Consider the following 15,674-nt stretch of genomic DNA (forward strand, 5'->3'; position numbering starts at 1 on the left):
ATTTACACCAGGGGTATGCATCACCAGGACAAGGGCCACAACCCAACCTGTCTCGGTCAATTCAGTGGGAATTGGTCTATTATTTTTATGTCCGCAATTACGAGGACAGAGCCGTAACTACGACTCCGGCGCAGATAACAAAGATATATTTAGTAGTAAATAATATTGACTGTACCTTTGTTTAAAGCTGGAATCAATACTTCTTAAAGCGTGTCCATTTTTCATTTAGCCGCGTCATGTCTGTGCGGAGGAGGGGCAGAGAGATGAATGGGTGGATTCTCTAATTCCCCCTGTTGCAGTTATCATAATTGTTGAACAACCACGGTTTTTAAAGATCGAGCTCGAGGAGAGGCAGGCCACACAAAGAAAGTTAATAGATTTGGAAAATTGAGATAGATTGCACAGCAGCCGTTTTTGGAATGTTCCATCGGCGTGGCAGGCAGATGGACAAATATGATCCGGGGATGAGGAGGTGGAGGTGGGGGTTCGCTGCAGTGCACAAACATGGGGCGGCAGAGAATGCATCATGACAAATAAAGGTGTTGCTGTTTACCCTTTCCATGCAATGTGTGTGCAACTTATCACTTTGCGGGTGATGGCCGGATACATCACAGTTTGAGGCCTGTAGAGCAGACGAGCCGGCCGATGAATCCTCTCCCTGAAAGGTCGCAGTGAGTGGAGCAGCAGTAGTTCCTCTCTTGAGGCACCAGGGGGAAATGGATAGCTGTGGAAAGGATGCTTCAGGGATGAAGCCAGCTCAGGGTATGCGTCTCTTTTGCAAGTTTGTTGGAACTATGATGAGGAAAAAGCCTGCTGTCTACAGTGTATATAGAAAATACCTTTTATGTCCTGTTGTAAAGCACTACACCTCCTCCTCCATCATAAACATTGTCATTCCAGCTGATAGTGCTCTCTGTGTAAGACCTCTGACCCTTTCATTTGTCTGTTGACGACGGCTTTTAGAACCTCCTAAAGGATATTTTACAGCAGTGATTTATCCAGAGAGGAGCCTGCATTTGTTTCATCCGTTCTGATACTGGTTATTGTTTTCACATTTGATGCATTCAGGCTTTTCTCTACTCCTCAGAAACCGTCCCCCATATCCAATTTTTGCCATTCCCTTCTCCAATTTTCCCTAATATTCAGATGATTATGGTGTGATGCTTTCCTTTCCTCCTTTCAGCGTTCCACTATTTTCCTCTCCTGCTCCCATTTTCCCCTGGTTTTCTTCCACTGCTCTCCTTAGATTCTGACATACAGCGGCATGATATGAATGTTTACAGTGAAATCATGTTTAATCAGCGCAGATATAGACACACGGGGAGGGCTGAGTGTCTCCTGCAAATCATCCACAAATCGAAACATAAATCCTTACATTTATTTAGCCTTCCTTTCCCCAGAACCAAAAGGCAAAACATTTTGAATCTGCCCCCTTTGACAGACAGTTGGCAGGGCTTTAGGTTGCAGTCTGCGGATTAAATTACCTCATACTGGATCTTATAAAAGTCCAGTTGAGGGGATTTTCTTTTTGTGATGTAATTTGAGCCATCCAATTTTCCTTGTATTTACTGTCTATATTTTTGTCAATTTGGCAGAGGAACACATTTTGTGCGTTGGCGCGGGGTGTCACCGGTGTCATCACGCTACGGTGGTTTTGGTGTTGGCTGGCCTCGGAGGTCAGTGTGTGGGAAGAGATGGTGGCTCTGCAGGGCTTTGCAGCGGCTCTTGGCCTGTCCCTTTGGGCTCCGGCAGGCCCACATCCACTCCTCTTATTCATGAAGAGGTCAACACACGGGTCAAAACACACCGTTTGACTCCCCGCAACACACTGGTGTGTGTGGGTGTAGATGAAACCGGGTATTTTGTGGGCCTTTGGTAAGCTGCAGCTGGTAGCGGCTCTTACTTCTCCCCCTCTCAAGTCCAAATGTGCCTAAAAGCATGGCTCACACAAAGGATGGAGAGAGAAAACTCCATTAAATTGTGTTGCATTGAGTGCTAAAAGTAGGCTGCCGAGTTGCACACAGAGGGATGGAAAGACGCTGTTTATTCCCTATTAGTATCACCACATTGACAGGTTGGTCAAAGGCTAAGGAAGATTTCTCTCTCTCTCAACCATCTCTAATGCTGGCACTGAGAAACTATGCTGCTCAGGACTAATGTGTTCCCCACCAAGCCGGCTGCTGTCGTAGCAACTCCCGGAGTGGATCTCCTGACCACGGCCTCCCTCCTCCTCTCATCCCACTGTAACCTCTTGCTCCCTCTGTCTCTTTAGTGGAGGAATAGAGATGTGGAGGGCGAGGGAGACTGACAGTGTGCGCTCCCCTGCTCAGTAAATATGAACTGCACCCAGCAGACAGACTCATTCATCACAGGGGAAAGAGGGGGAAAGGGGGTGGAGAAGCAGGGTGGAGGGATATAGGAAGGACTAAGAGAAATGTCCAAAAGACAGAGAGATAGAGAGAGGGAGGAAGAAGAGAGGTGGGAGGAATAGGAAGCAGATGGAAAGAGGATGAAAGAAAGGAAAGTGTTGTGGATGGAACGAGTGGGAGAAAAAGATACACGGCTGAGAAGGGGGAGAAAGTCCTGGATGATTGAAGGATAAATAAAGGAGAGGGGATGTGCATGGGGAGGAGAAACCTCAAGCACGGAGAACTGATCAAATATCTGAGGACATTTTATATCATCACTAAGAGACCTTGTTTTGTGAGTGTCACCTTTAAGCATCTTTTTATGAGAACAACATTGGTTTTGCTGCCCTTTAGGTAGAACACTCATTTCTCACTTGGACTTGTTGCTCGTTACAGTTGACCTCGGTTATGAACCCTTTATTTATATGCTTTCCTCTGCAGGTCGTACTGCATTTTCAAGTCTATTTAAATTTCAATGTGAGTCGGGGATTCGGTCAGAAAATGTCATAGTTGCCTAAACTTAAATTTATTGTTGAATACTGCATTATTAGCACAACAATCTAGAAATGTACTCTGGCTTGTATTTTTGGTCAATAATTTGGATTAATGGAACAACTTAACAAGGTGATAAATCGCCTCTCAAAACTTTAAAACTTCACTCACATCCAAGCGTGTTAATTTACACTCAAGACTAAATTTTTAATTATACTTTAAGCAACAGAGAGTCAACTACAGGACTTATTTGTGCAGTATCTTTGGTACTTTATTTGCAAAAGTTCCCAAGCTCTTTTAGAACAAGTGCCATAATCTAATGTAAGCAAATATGCCATCATTTCCCATTGTGAACACAACACTGACTGAACTAGCTCCTCAGTAATAGATAGATTGATAGACAGACAGATAGATAGATTGAATTACATAGTACTTAGTACCTGATGGATGTTATTATTGTGTCATTCATAAACAATATGCCCAGCCTGAACAGGTTTACAAGAAAACAATGTTAATACAAAAAGACCAGTAACCAAAAGTAGACGTCTGGTAGAATAATACTAATGATACAGACCATCCTGATGTTTCTCCCTGGCTTTTGCTACAGAAGAGGCCAGGACATTAAAAGTAAACAACCTCTCCATCCTGTCGTCATCATTTCATCCTGTCACAAACTTTTCTTTCATCAGAGGTGATCTTAAAGCATCATAAGCAGGACGATATAAAAGAAAATGAGATTCACTCTCGACTTCTCCTAAATCACCTAGTTCACACAGTCTCTTCTCTTCTGGGATGTTTTTAAATCTGCCGACTGCAAGACCCTGACGATGGATTCCTGTTCTTAACTGAGCAACCAAAGGTCTCAGACTTCTCGTTAGGATAGCTTAAACATAAAACTCAGTACCATAATCATGCTCAATTAGAATATATATCCTCAATTTAGGTTTTACCAAACATCGTTTAACCATTTCACTTCAAATCTACATAGAAACATTTTTTTCTGATAGTGTCAACGCTGCATGGTTAATTATCTCTCTATCTATATTGTCAGTCAGCTCTGCAGCTCATGTAGGACTCTGTACTCTACTCTAGAGAAAAACTTTCCTATTGTTATTGGACATATTAATAAAATGATACACAGCTGAAAAGCTGTGGTATCTCAGTAACCACATAACACTGTTACTACAGCTAGGGCTACTTTTTAGAGAAATGTCTTCCAGTAAATAGGGATGCACTTTACTATCAGTATGCTAATGGTATTAGCAGATGGTAACTGAAAAAGCTGATCGTATTGGCAGATGTGAAAATTCTGCCATTATTAATGACCAGTACACAGGCTGTAAATATTGGCCTTAAATATGAATAAGGTTGTGGAGATTTAGGCAGGACTAACAGATCTATGTCTACGTCTTTTAAGTCTTTATTCTTGTTAATCCTTATTCCTTAAACTTGAATGTGTTTTTTAAGGACTGAAGTTTGTTTCTTTGTTCATCCTTACACTTTTAAGTGTGTCTTAAGGACTGTAACATTAGGTCTCAACTACAGTTATATATTGTTATCAGTATCAGTATTGGCTCAAGGGAATTTATAGTAGCAGCACATTAGATATTGGCAAATTTCCAATATGTTGCACGCCTACCCATAATGTTTATTTCCTCCAGATAAATGACTATGTTGTCATAGTATCAGATTTTATCTGCAAACCTCAGGAGAAAATTCAGAAGATATTGTGTGGACAGTGTGCAGAATACATTTAGACCAACTTGTAATTGGGCGTATTGCTGAACCACTGCAACTGTATTTCTGGTGTCTTTTCATGTGAGAGGGCACATTGTACATCAAACATAAATGAATACAATCCTTAAATTAATTGGTCAATTAACTCTCCTACTACAATAACAACTGCTGCTTATAAGGATAACAATAACTAAATATATGTTTCACCTGCAAAGCTACAGCTTAAAAGAACAAGATCAGAAACACACAATAACAATATGAAAAATATTGTCACATGAGAAATAAAATCAAAATGATAACGATGGTTAAAACTAAGTTATCAACCAAAATGGTTTGATAAAAATGTTCAACAGTAAAATAGATATTAATGTCAATGCCTGGTTAATCCTATTTAAAAGCAAAGTCATAAAGACAGGTCTTCAGTTTCTTTTTAAATGTTCTCAGAGAGTCTGCTATTCTTGGATCCAGGAAGATCCTGCTCCACAATGTAGTGCTGTGAAAACTAAAAGCTGCTCCACCAGAAATCTCTTGGGACACTAGAGACTTCCAAAAAAAGGCAGTGGAAGATCTAAGGATTTGAGTTGGGACATAAAAGACAAAGCAGTCAGTGATAGAAGAAGATACTCAATTATGTAAGGCCTTATAGATGAGTATTGAACACAATTTTATCACACTTGGACTGTTTAGCACCAGAGAAGTTATCCAGTAATAAGAAGCCTGACTTTGTTTTATTATATCTTCTCTTCATTGATATATACAGGAACATTTAACTACAAGCTATTCAACACGTTTTAATCTAATTTGTGTGTGACTAGATTAACATGCTTCTGATGCCTTAATTAGACAGAACAAAAGAATTGTCTTGAACTTCAAAGTGAGGAATTTGGACACTTGAAGTGCAGTCTTAGATTAAGCGAGGCTCCTGTGTAACAGAAGGGAGAGCTCCCTTACCACAGACTGGGAATCACTGCTCTGTGATTCTTTATGGCAACAAGTCTGTATATGTGAGACTGACTAGAATACACTGTATACACTGTATCAATTCATATGTCCAATGTAATGAAAGAACATGTCACTTATTTCCACAGTGTAGCTGGATTATTAGTTTTCAGCAGTTTTACAAAACACCTTTATGGCATAGGATAAAACCTATACAGTGCTGAGCAACACGGGCAGTATTAGTGACTGAAGGAAATAAATTGTTTTTGTCATTCTGGGGATTTAGCAATGATAAAAGTAGAGCATAAAAAGATTACCCTTTTGTTAGCTACGTACAAATGTCAGTAAGGCAAGACAGGTTTTTATATGGCATGCTACAGCAACGAGAAAATTCAAGGCAAAAGGAAAAAGACACACTTAACGAAAACATAAAATAAAAACAATAAAATAGTATACTAGTAAGTATGTACAAAAAATGTACAGCTTGTTCCCAAAGGTTCCCTTAATTTTAACAGGACAATACTTGATTTTTTCAGAAAAAAAGGTCAGTTTTTGTTGCATCTCAGTAGATCCCAAAACTGAAGTTTTAACACAGCTACGCACAAGGTAAAACTGGTAAGGATGTCACCATTTTGATTCTTGAATACGTTCAGACACCATGATTTTTTAAACTTCACATTGCAATTTAATTTGTTACTATGGACTTCATACAATATATCATTAAATCTGGGTTCTAGAGGTTGTATTGATGTATAGCCAGTTCAAATACTCAAAAAATAGCACTACAGCATGTAAATATGTAAAGATATGCTCTGGCAGACTTGTTCTATGGTAGGTCATAAAGGGTTAAACAGTAGCACTTAAAACAATTTTCATCTGCCTTTTTGAGGACTTTAAAATGTGCTGTGACAACCTGCTGACAGACTGAACAGCTCTGTTGTATGCTAAATTCCTTTTTTATGGAGTTTTTACTTACTAATTAAAATTAATTGTTTCAATTAAACAACATGTTTGCAGGATGGTTGCCTTAGACAATCTTGAGGAAGTGCTTGAAGTAACACAAAATACCCATTGTTAACAAAGGGAAAAATGTTAATCAGCTGTAATTGAACCCAAAACTTCAGTGCTTAGAACAAGTGTTAAAGTGTCCAACCTGTGGCCTCTTTCCTGGATGTCTCTCCTCAACTCTCTCATCCCTGTTTCTTTCTCTATCCACTGTCCTCCTCTATGTCATAATGGCATAAAAAAACCCATAATATATCTTTTAAAAATCGAGAAACCTAATGCTTTATCTTCTAAGGTGAAGCATTATGGTTCATTCATGCATCCTGCAGATATTTCAGCTGTAAATGTAAAAAGAAAAGGTAATTTCTGCTGGTGTGGGAAATTTATCTTTTTCCTAAAGATTATTTTGGGGTTTTTTTGCTTTTATTGGTTAGGAGAGTTGAAAAGAGACAGGAATTGTGGAGAGAGTGAGTGGGGGAAGGCATGCACCAAACATGTGCTAGGATTGGGAATCAATCCTGCGATCAGTGCGCTCAGGACTACAGCTGCAGTGGGCCCCTGCTCTACCAACTGAGCTAAAGCAAAGCCCTGCTTATTTACTCATGGAGCTATTATCTGCGGATAAAGATATTGAGCTGTTAAAATTGTCCAGCCCTAATTTATAATGTACTTATTATTTTTTTTTTTTCATTTGAATAATCCAAATGTCCACCAGACCTGTAACATGCAGGTGCATATAAGAACATTTCTAAAAAACTCCCAGAGTCCTTTGCCCTTTCCGGTCCTTGTCCTCGATTTCCAACAACTTCCCCCTCTTCACTCCCACCAAAACCAGCTCCTCTCGCTCTTTTTCCACTCTGCACAAAGACAGCAGAGAGGGAAGATGATGTGTGACAGATGCCATATTTCGACTTTCTGTCAGGGAGATTAATATTGACACTGTGTTTCTTACCAGAGGGTTCTTGGCTGTGTGTGTTGGGCTTTGATTTCATTATCCTCTGCTCAGCCACTTTTTTCTTAAGAATCAGACAATAACAGATGTGGCGACTGAAATAGAGACACTGATATTGGAGGGGCTGAGTGAACAAGTCATATCGCCGGGTGGCTCGGCCATCAGTCCTGTTTGCTGTGGAAGTGTAAACCCCCCAAGGGTACCCAGAGCACAGTGACCCTTCAGTTTTATCAACCTCTTCAGCTCGACAGTAGCTTGTGGTGTTATCTGCTTTATGTTGTGTTGCTGTGTTTGGAAATGTGCTCAGTTAAATTTCAGTTTGTCGAGCAACATTTTATGTAAAAGTTTGTTCAGTCATGAGCAAATAAAGGCGTCCCTCACGTTTAATTTTTATTTTTTCTGCTCCAGAGTTTAACTTAATACAATTTCAGAGGCAAAGTTTGTAATTTAACAAGTGCTTTCTTTTTGTGACAGAAAAACACAAAGCAGAGTTTGAAATTGTAACATGAAACGTCTGATTTTATGTGACATTTGTCTTGATTAAGCATCATAACCAAGACACACATCTCGCTGGACTTTTTAATGTTAGATATTAAGTTGTAGCAGATGACTTTGGGCAAATGATGTAATATGACCAGTCAATCTACATGCCAACCTGGATCAACCATAATCACATACCAGCTAATATACCTGTCCAGCTATGTTCTCTTAAATGCCTTTGATTGCACCTACAGCAGTGATCATCATCTGGCAGCCCAAAGCTTCCCATCTGGCCCCCAAAAATTTATAAAATCTGAGAAGGAAAAAAGATGCTGTGTTTTTTAGGGTGTCTTTCATTTTTAAATCCCTACAGGTATTAAATCAACCCCAAAAATGATCAACATGGAAACATATTTTATTGGGAATGACTTAATGTGTGATGTTTTTACAGAAATCCCCCTGTCAGCCATTATTACTGAATATGGTGCAGGATCAGTATTTACTTATCAGTCCAGTCCTGATTAAATCTTCAGTTTTCTGTGTTACCTTTCCACTTCAGCCCTTTCCTGCTACCTGATCTAAAGACCTGTTTCTTGCACATGTTTTGCACCAATTGCACCAATCACGAGAAAGCATGTAAGCGTCAAACCCAAAGATTGACAATATGACAGTCCCTGAAATATATAGCTAAAATATCTCAATCGCCCCCTTGTGGCAGGCTGCAGAATAGGTGATGGGGGCTGATCTCACAGTTAATGCCTGAAAATAACTTGCATTTTGAATGAAAACATAAAAAAATAACAAAAAAGTATGTTATTAAACCTAAATGTTTCTTTTAGTTGAATTTATTCGAAAGTCTGACCCCCCACAGCATCTGTAAGGAAAAAAATCTGTCCCTTCTACAAATGTAGTTGATGACCCCTGACCTTTAGCAGTAGTGAGGAGTAATGATGGGTTTTTCGCTGAGTTGAACAAATCCAAAAGCGTCATTCCGAGATTTATTTTAGCTTTTGAAATCATTCAATTTGTTTCCCTTCTTTTTTCACCCATAATGATTAAACTTGTGATTTAGCAGAGATTAGAGAAAACAATCAGTAACATACTGTATTCTCTGGTGAACCGACCACTCCTGGATGATGGTCAATGCTGGTGCTTTTGCCTTAAAACTCAAAATGGTTTTGTCAAACTAAAGAATTTTGAACTTAATCAACAATGTGTTACCATGTTAATTTTAAGAGGACTTAACAGAAACATATTCAATTGAAAGGCTTAGGCCGTTGATGTACTTGCTGTCCTCAAAAATGCATGTGCAAGATGCAGTTTGCAGCAGGGACAATAATGGCTGAAAGTTTTGAAACCTAGCTGATTGAAATTCAGATTGTCTTTATTGACCCATGCAGGGTAATTAGTTTTGCTGCAGGCACACACTAAAAGATAAAATACACAAAAATGACATCAGCAGTGAAATAAGACTCAATTAAAAAGCCTAAAATTCTGATAATATGAAAATAACACATTATAAAAAGCACCATACACAAAATCAGCTATAAAAATCGATCCAGATCTCACACCCAAATATAGAAATAACAACCAAGTAATGTAAAGTGCAATATGAAGATGTGCAAATGAGCAATAACAGTGCAAGAAGACAAAGAGCAACCTAAGGGTCCACAATTCTTCACTTCTTTAAGATTAGTCATTGTCAATGCACAGAGACAAACATGTTTGTCAAACTAGGATGGATAACTGTGTTTTTGGAAAATGATATTTAAGCCCATCAAAACAATGACCGTGAGAAGATGGTGCTGCAGTTTTGCAAGTGACCATTCAATGTGGTGACCATTCAAGCATGCCAATGGCTGTTTTTGTTTGTTTAGCTTTTATTAAATACGTATCTGATCAGGATATGTGGACATAGTAACAAAAAGTTTATTTGCAAGAGGCTTTCTGTCATTTGAGACAACCACATCTACGAACGCGGTTGTAATCACAGTCTTTAATGAAACCGATACACCGGGCAAGTAACCTCCATGTGCAGATGAAAATGGTGAAGAAGCCAAGAGCAGGCAGCGTGTTTTTACCATCAGCTGTTAGTCTGAGTCTCATCTGGTGTTACCATTGATTACCAGTGTTAATTTCATGTTAGTTCTGACCTCAGAGTCAAAACTGTACCAACCTCCCTGAGTGTCTCCATGTTTGTAGTTTACATCTCACACATCAGGTGGTTGGTCCAGAGCTCTGCTGTGACCTCTATTGGTGTGCTCCTGTAACACGTGTCACATATGGACAAGTATTTTTACAAAGATGCTCATGATGCAGTTGGATGCAAACACAAGGTGAAACGGCAAGTGCATCTCTGGCCTTTGTGATCATCGTTTCTTCCTGTTTCAACAAGGTACGACATTAGAAGGCTGTCACTTTTATACAAGGTTTTCTTTGTGGAACTTTTCATATTCGCTGTTCTGAAAAAGAAAATTGCACCTTAAACGTATTTCTGAGAGGGGACTGTTTGTTATTAGGGATGAATCAGTGTGCCAGCTTTTCATCCCTGCTGACCCATACACAGATAAAAAATACCTAACCAGATCTACTTTTTAAAAAGCCTAAGCATACATTTTTATGTAGATTAGCCAGGTTAATCTTTATTTTAACTTCTCATTTGTTTTTGTTTATAACTAGAAAATCCAAGTAACATTAATTTACATTTTTAGGGTATTGAAGTCTTTGTTTAAATTACTTATTTTTTTCTTTAAAATAAAATTAATTTCTTAATTCTTAATTCTGCCTAAATATCCCCAGATTTGAAATCCACCAGTCTTATCCATCATCACTGCCATGTCCTCAGTAAACAGTTCAGCTATTCCTGATTGGTAGAAAAGCTCTTTTTCGCTAATTAGAAATTCCCACACTGCACCACAGGGGACATTGATAGTTCATGGGTTCTGGAGTAGTTTGTGTTTTTTTAAATACAGAATAGAACAGAGAAAAGATTAAAAGAACAGGTTTTGGTATGCAGATAAACTTGGGAAGATAGGCTGGCTTTACATATATCATTGTTGTTCAAGAAAAACAGTCACACTGTATGACTTCAAAATTAGGTGTATTTATCTAAATCTGTAAACTTGTTTTTATTGTTGATATCACAGATTGTATTAGTTTGATCTACTTTTGCTCAGATTTATTTTTCTCATTGAAATAATGACACATGAACTGATGCAGCAGCTGTGTTATATCAATTTAATACTTCTAGAGCGCCTAGGCCGGTGTTTTAGAGTTTTGTTATCATGGTCAAACATGCACAGTAATGCTTGCATTATGGTAGTGTTACACCAAAGGAAGTCATTGGTTTTGGCTCAATTGTTATTTTAAACATCAGTATCAAACTAGTCGATAAAAGTATGTTTCCTCTAAAACACTGGTTCTCAACTGGTCCAGCCTCAGGACCCTTCAGTTTCTTCAATGACAAATAATGACCCAAATTTCCAAAAATATTCAACAATGCATATTTATTTTAATGAAAAATGTTGCTGTTTGGATCTTGAATGGAACAAAATACATGACTCGAAAGAGAGACAGTACAAAACTGACACATTTCACACCACCTTTTCCCCACAATTACTTGCATACTTTTGCCCTTTTCCAGAAATCTTACAAAATTACCTCACAAGAGAGGGAAAAGCATTTTTCTTATTGCACGATTGTGAGATAAATGAGTTGAAATACTGAGAAAATATATAAATTACCTATAGTAAAGCATAATGTACAGATGCATGTCCACCAAGGACTTTACACAGACTTTTTGCCTCTTTTTTTCCAGACACATTCGCGACCCACTGAAAACAGCTCCGTGACCCACTTCTGACTCCGAACCCACCAGTTGAGACCCACTTCTCTAAAACTCATGGGGGCAATTTTATACAAGTTAAGATGTCTGTTAGACCTTGCCTTCTTTTCCATAAAGATCTGTTTTCTTTTCCAATTCTCTATATATCAGTTTTTCCCTGTTGTGACAGCCTGATAAAATGAAGGTTGACTCTCACCCTTAAGGGCAAAGATGATAAGCTCCTTTAGTTTTAAGGATCTGGCAAGTACTGTAAACATTTAGATGTCAAAATATCGCTTGCATTTGCCTTGTCTTTCTTATTATGTCTCTCTCAGGTATTGCAGAACTCTCATTTATTACACAATCCTCCCATCCTTAAGCCCTTCATCCTTTCATTGTCTTCGTGTTCCTGTTAGGGCTGTTCAGACTCGTAGTTTTGGCAGAGAATAATAAAACCAGATTGATCAGATTCTAATTCCTTTGTTGATTAGAGAAATCTACAAGTGGCTCCACATCTATGAGCCAAAGCTCACTGGCCTTCATCTCCAACTTGTAAGCCTCTGAGAACTTTCTGCCGCTTATCGAAACATTTCTGAGGTGGATACAAGAGATGGATCCTACAGCTTCCTGATTTTGTAATTTCAAAGCGTGGGGCTTGCTGTTAGTGGGAGGATAAAATCAATAGGCCTCTCTGGAGAGGAGTAGGTATAGCTTGTAGTCGTATGATATGAGGGAGGATCTGAAAGAGGAAACACAGCGGATGGTGGAGGAAATAGGGAGGAGCAAAGCAGCTTCAGTGCATAAACAAATAGAAGGCAAAGCAGGAGAGATAATGCAAGAAGCAGACAAGAGACCGATGGGGGAAACAGTTGTCGCCAGAGACTTTTATTGACTTTTTCCCCCCTCCTCTGCCCACGTGACTACCAGATAAATTCACACAGAGAGAGGGAAGGGTAGTGAGGGGAGAGAGAGAAATGAGAAAATAAATTACTCTGGAAAGATATGACGATAGGCTACACGCGGCTTTAAATCTAAAAGGGAATTCGCGACACACTCGACCAATTTGTCACTGTGCTTTTTGCCTTTTTTCATTTCTTTTTTGGTACTTTTCCCCCCTATTATTTTTCACCCCCTCAATACCCCGATGCCCCTAATTTACCCCACTTTTTCTGTGTAGGCCTGTCCAATTCTTCTTCACTCCATGTTTTCCAAATTTATCCTTCAGGATCTAGGAATTGTGAAGCTGTCATGTGAGCATATAGACTTTCTTTTCTTTCTGTCTGTCTACCTGTCTTTAAGGTGTTTCTCCCATATCCGGGCCTTTATGTGTCTGTTTGTATTTTATGACAAATCCATAAATCCATCCACCTGAGCCTTCCTTCCAATAGGTTTTCCTTCATCTGTAACTACAATCAGATTTGTGCGACCTCTTCCTCCTCCTTCTCCTTCTGCAAACATTGCTCTATCAAAATCTGAGAGAAAAGAGGAAATGAGATGCATCGTAAAGAAAAAAAAAGAATGAGCTGGCTCACGGTAAAGGATGTCTAGAAAAGAGGTGGAAGAATGGAATGGAAAAGAGAAAAGAAAGAAAACGCAGACTTAAAGTATACCCCCCTCTCTTTTATTTAATTTAGACGCCAGGCGAAAATCGATCCTGCCATTCGATACGCAATCCGAATCAAGGCGAATTAAGCGGGCGGAAATTAACTCTGAAAATATTTTTGATGGAGTGGCTTGTAGTCTCTCGGCCAAATGGACTGCAAAGTGGAACAAATGACAGGGGCCTAGTGGTGGAGACAGCGCCGCTCCATCTTCCATTAGGCCGTAATGGGATAGGTCCAGCCCCCTAGCTCGACTCGGCTGCATTAATCAAAACAGCCGCTATATGAAGATTTATGGTTCTCCACTCCAGCGAAGCCAGAGCCAGAGCCAGTTCTCGGTGTGTATGTTTGAAGGAGGGGGTCGGGAGTCTCCCCCCACCCAGCCTCCTTCTCTCTCTCTCTCTCTCTCTCTCTCTCTCTCTCTCTCTCCTTCTCCCTCTCTTCATTTATCCTACAGTCTTTGCTCCTACCTGTGGGCCTGTACACAACATGCATGTCTTGCTTTACGCACACACGCACACCTTTAATCCAGAGAGTGTGTAATCGTATCGTGTCATTTTTTGACAACAGGCGTGACGAGCCCGGATTCTTGTGTTGACGCTGCAATATCACAGTAAAACTGGTCTATATGTATATGAGCATTAGTAGCTAATCAAACATAATGTTAAGTGATGGGTTGGGAAATAAAAAAGCAGAGGATGATGACCTTGAAATGGCACAGGAAAAATAACAAACACAATTACAGACAATTTTAAAATGGCATCTTTTTGCCTTTTTAACATTTCTTCTATAATTGCATCATGGCATTTTTTCACATATACAAAGAAAATCCTGAATTTTCCTGAAAACTTCCTGATATTTTCTTGAAAATTTCCTGAAATCTTCGGGAAAGTCTCCTGAAATTTTAATGGTTGGCAACATGAAAAATCCTTACGGCTTATTTTATTATTATTATTATTATATTATTATTTATACTTTTCTGCCAGCTTCCTTGATATATTTTTGCACAGAGTCAGGGTAAGAGAACTGCAGGCAATATTCAGGAAAAATTGTCTGAATGCAAACAGACAATTTTTTAATTCCAATTTTACCCTACATTTTTAAGCCATCCCTGATTTCTGCATAAAGTCTAAATGAGCCATGTTTGACCACATGAAATATTCAGAAAAACTATTTAAACACAAGATTTTTACCGACTTTACCTGGACATTTTCCTGCCAGCCCTCTGTTAAAGTTTTGTGTGAAGTTGGGTTGAGCCATGTGCAAACACACCTGAAAATATTCAGGAAAAGTTTAGAATGCAATTTTTTTTTTTCAAACCCAATTTTTACTTTTTCCAGCAATGCCATGGTGACAAATATGAGAACCCAGCAGGGGAAACTTATCTGAATTTAAAAAGATTGTTTTTGTCACCCTGACATTACCTGGACATTTTCCTGCCAAATCTCTATTCATGTTTTTTTTTTGCATGAATTCATTTAGAACCATGTGAGACCATAGCAGGAAAAACTCTGGAACATTGTGTTAATGCAAACAGACAATAATCTTGACTTAACCTGAATGTTTTCCTATCAGGCTTCATGTTTGAAAATGAGACATGTTTAAACACATAAGGGAATATTCAGGAAAACTGTATGAACAGAAGATGTTTTTATCCCAACTTTACCTGGACATTTTTCTGACAGCACTCTTAGGATTTCTGCTAAAGACAAGGTGAGTCATGTCGCGACACTGCAGCCTTTATATACATGGAAGCCCTGACATTGCCTGAAGATTGCCAGTCCTCTGTTAAAATGCAATTGAAAATCGAATTTCTTATTTTTTTAACCCCAACTTTACAGGGACTTTTTCCAGCTGGCTTTTGTAAAATGTCTGGGTAAAGTTGGGATGAGTAATGTGTGAACCCAGCATGACTTCAGGAAAATATGTGAAAGCAAACAGATGATGTTTTTTTTACTTTGACTTTACATGGACATTTTCCTGCCAGCTGACTAGCAAAGTTTCTGCATAATATCATATATGAATGCCACAGTAAATATTCTGATAAATATACCACAGTTGAGTGGGATTGGTGAGGTTTACATCATGTGGAGAAGCTCCTTTATAATCTTCTTCTTAAAAATATTTCTTTACCCCTTATTTGATCTATGAAGAGTCCAGTCACACATTGTAATAATATAGACATTTTGCAAACACGTCACTATTATGATTAGGGATGCACGATAGTATCGGACTGA

The 15,674-nt window shown here is 38.9% G+C and overlaps 1 protein-coding gene across 1 annotated transcript in view; it reads left to right on the plus strand.

Annotated features, from left to right (window-relative positions):
- Positions 1-15,674, plus strand: part of erfl1 (Ets2 repressor factor like 1) — a 157,948-nt gene that overhangs the window by 3,922 nt on the left and 138,352 nt on the right. The window lies entirely within an intron of this gene.

Source organism: Cheilinus undulatus, linkage group 8 (assembly GCF_018320785.1).
Source record: "Cheilinus undulatus linkage group 8, ASM1832078v1, whole genome shotgun sequence".
Taxonomy (NCBI): Eukaryota; Metazoa; Chordata; class Actinopteri; order Labriformes; family Labridae; genus Cheilinus; species Cheilinus undulatus.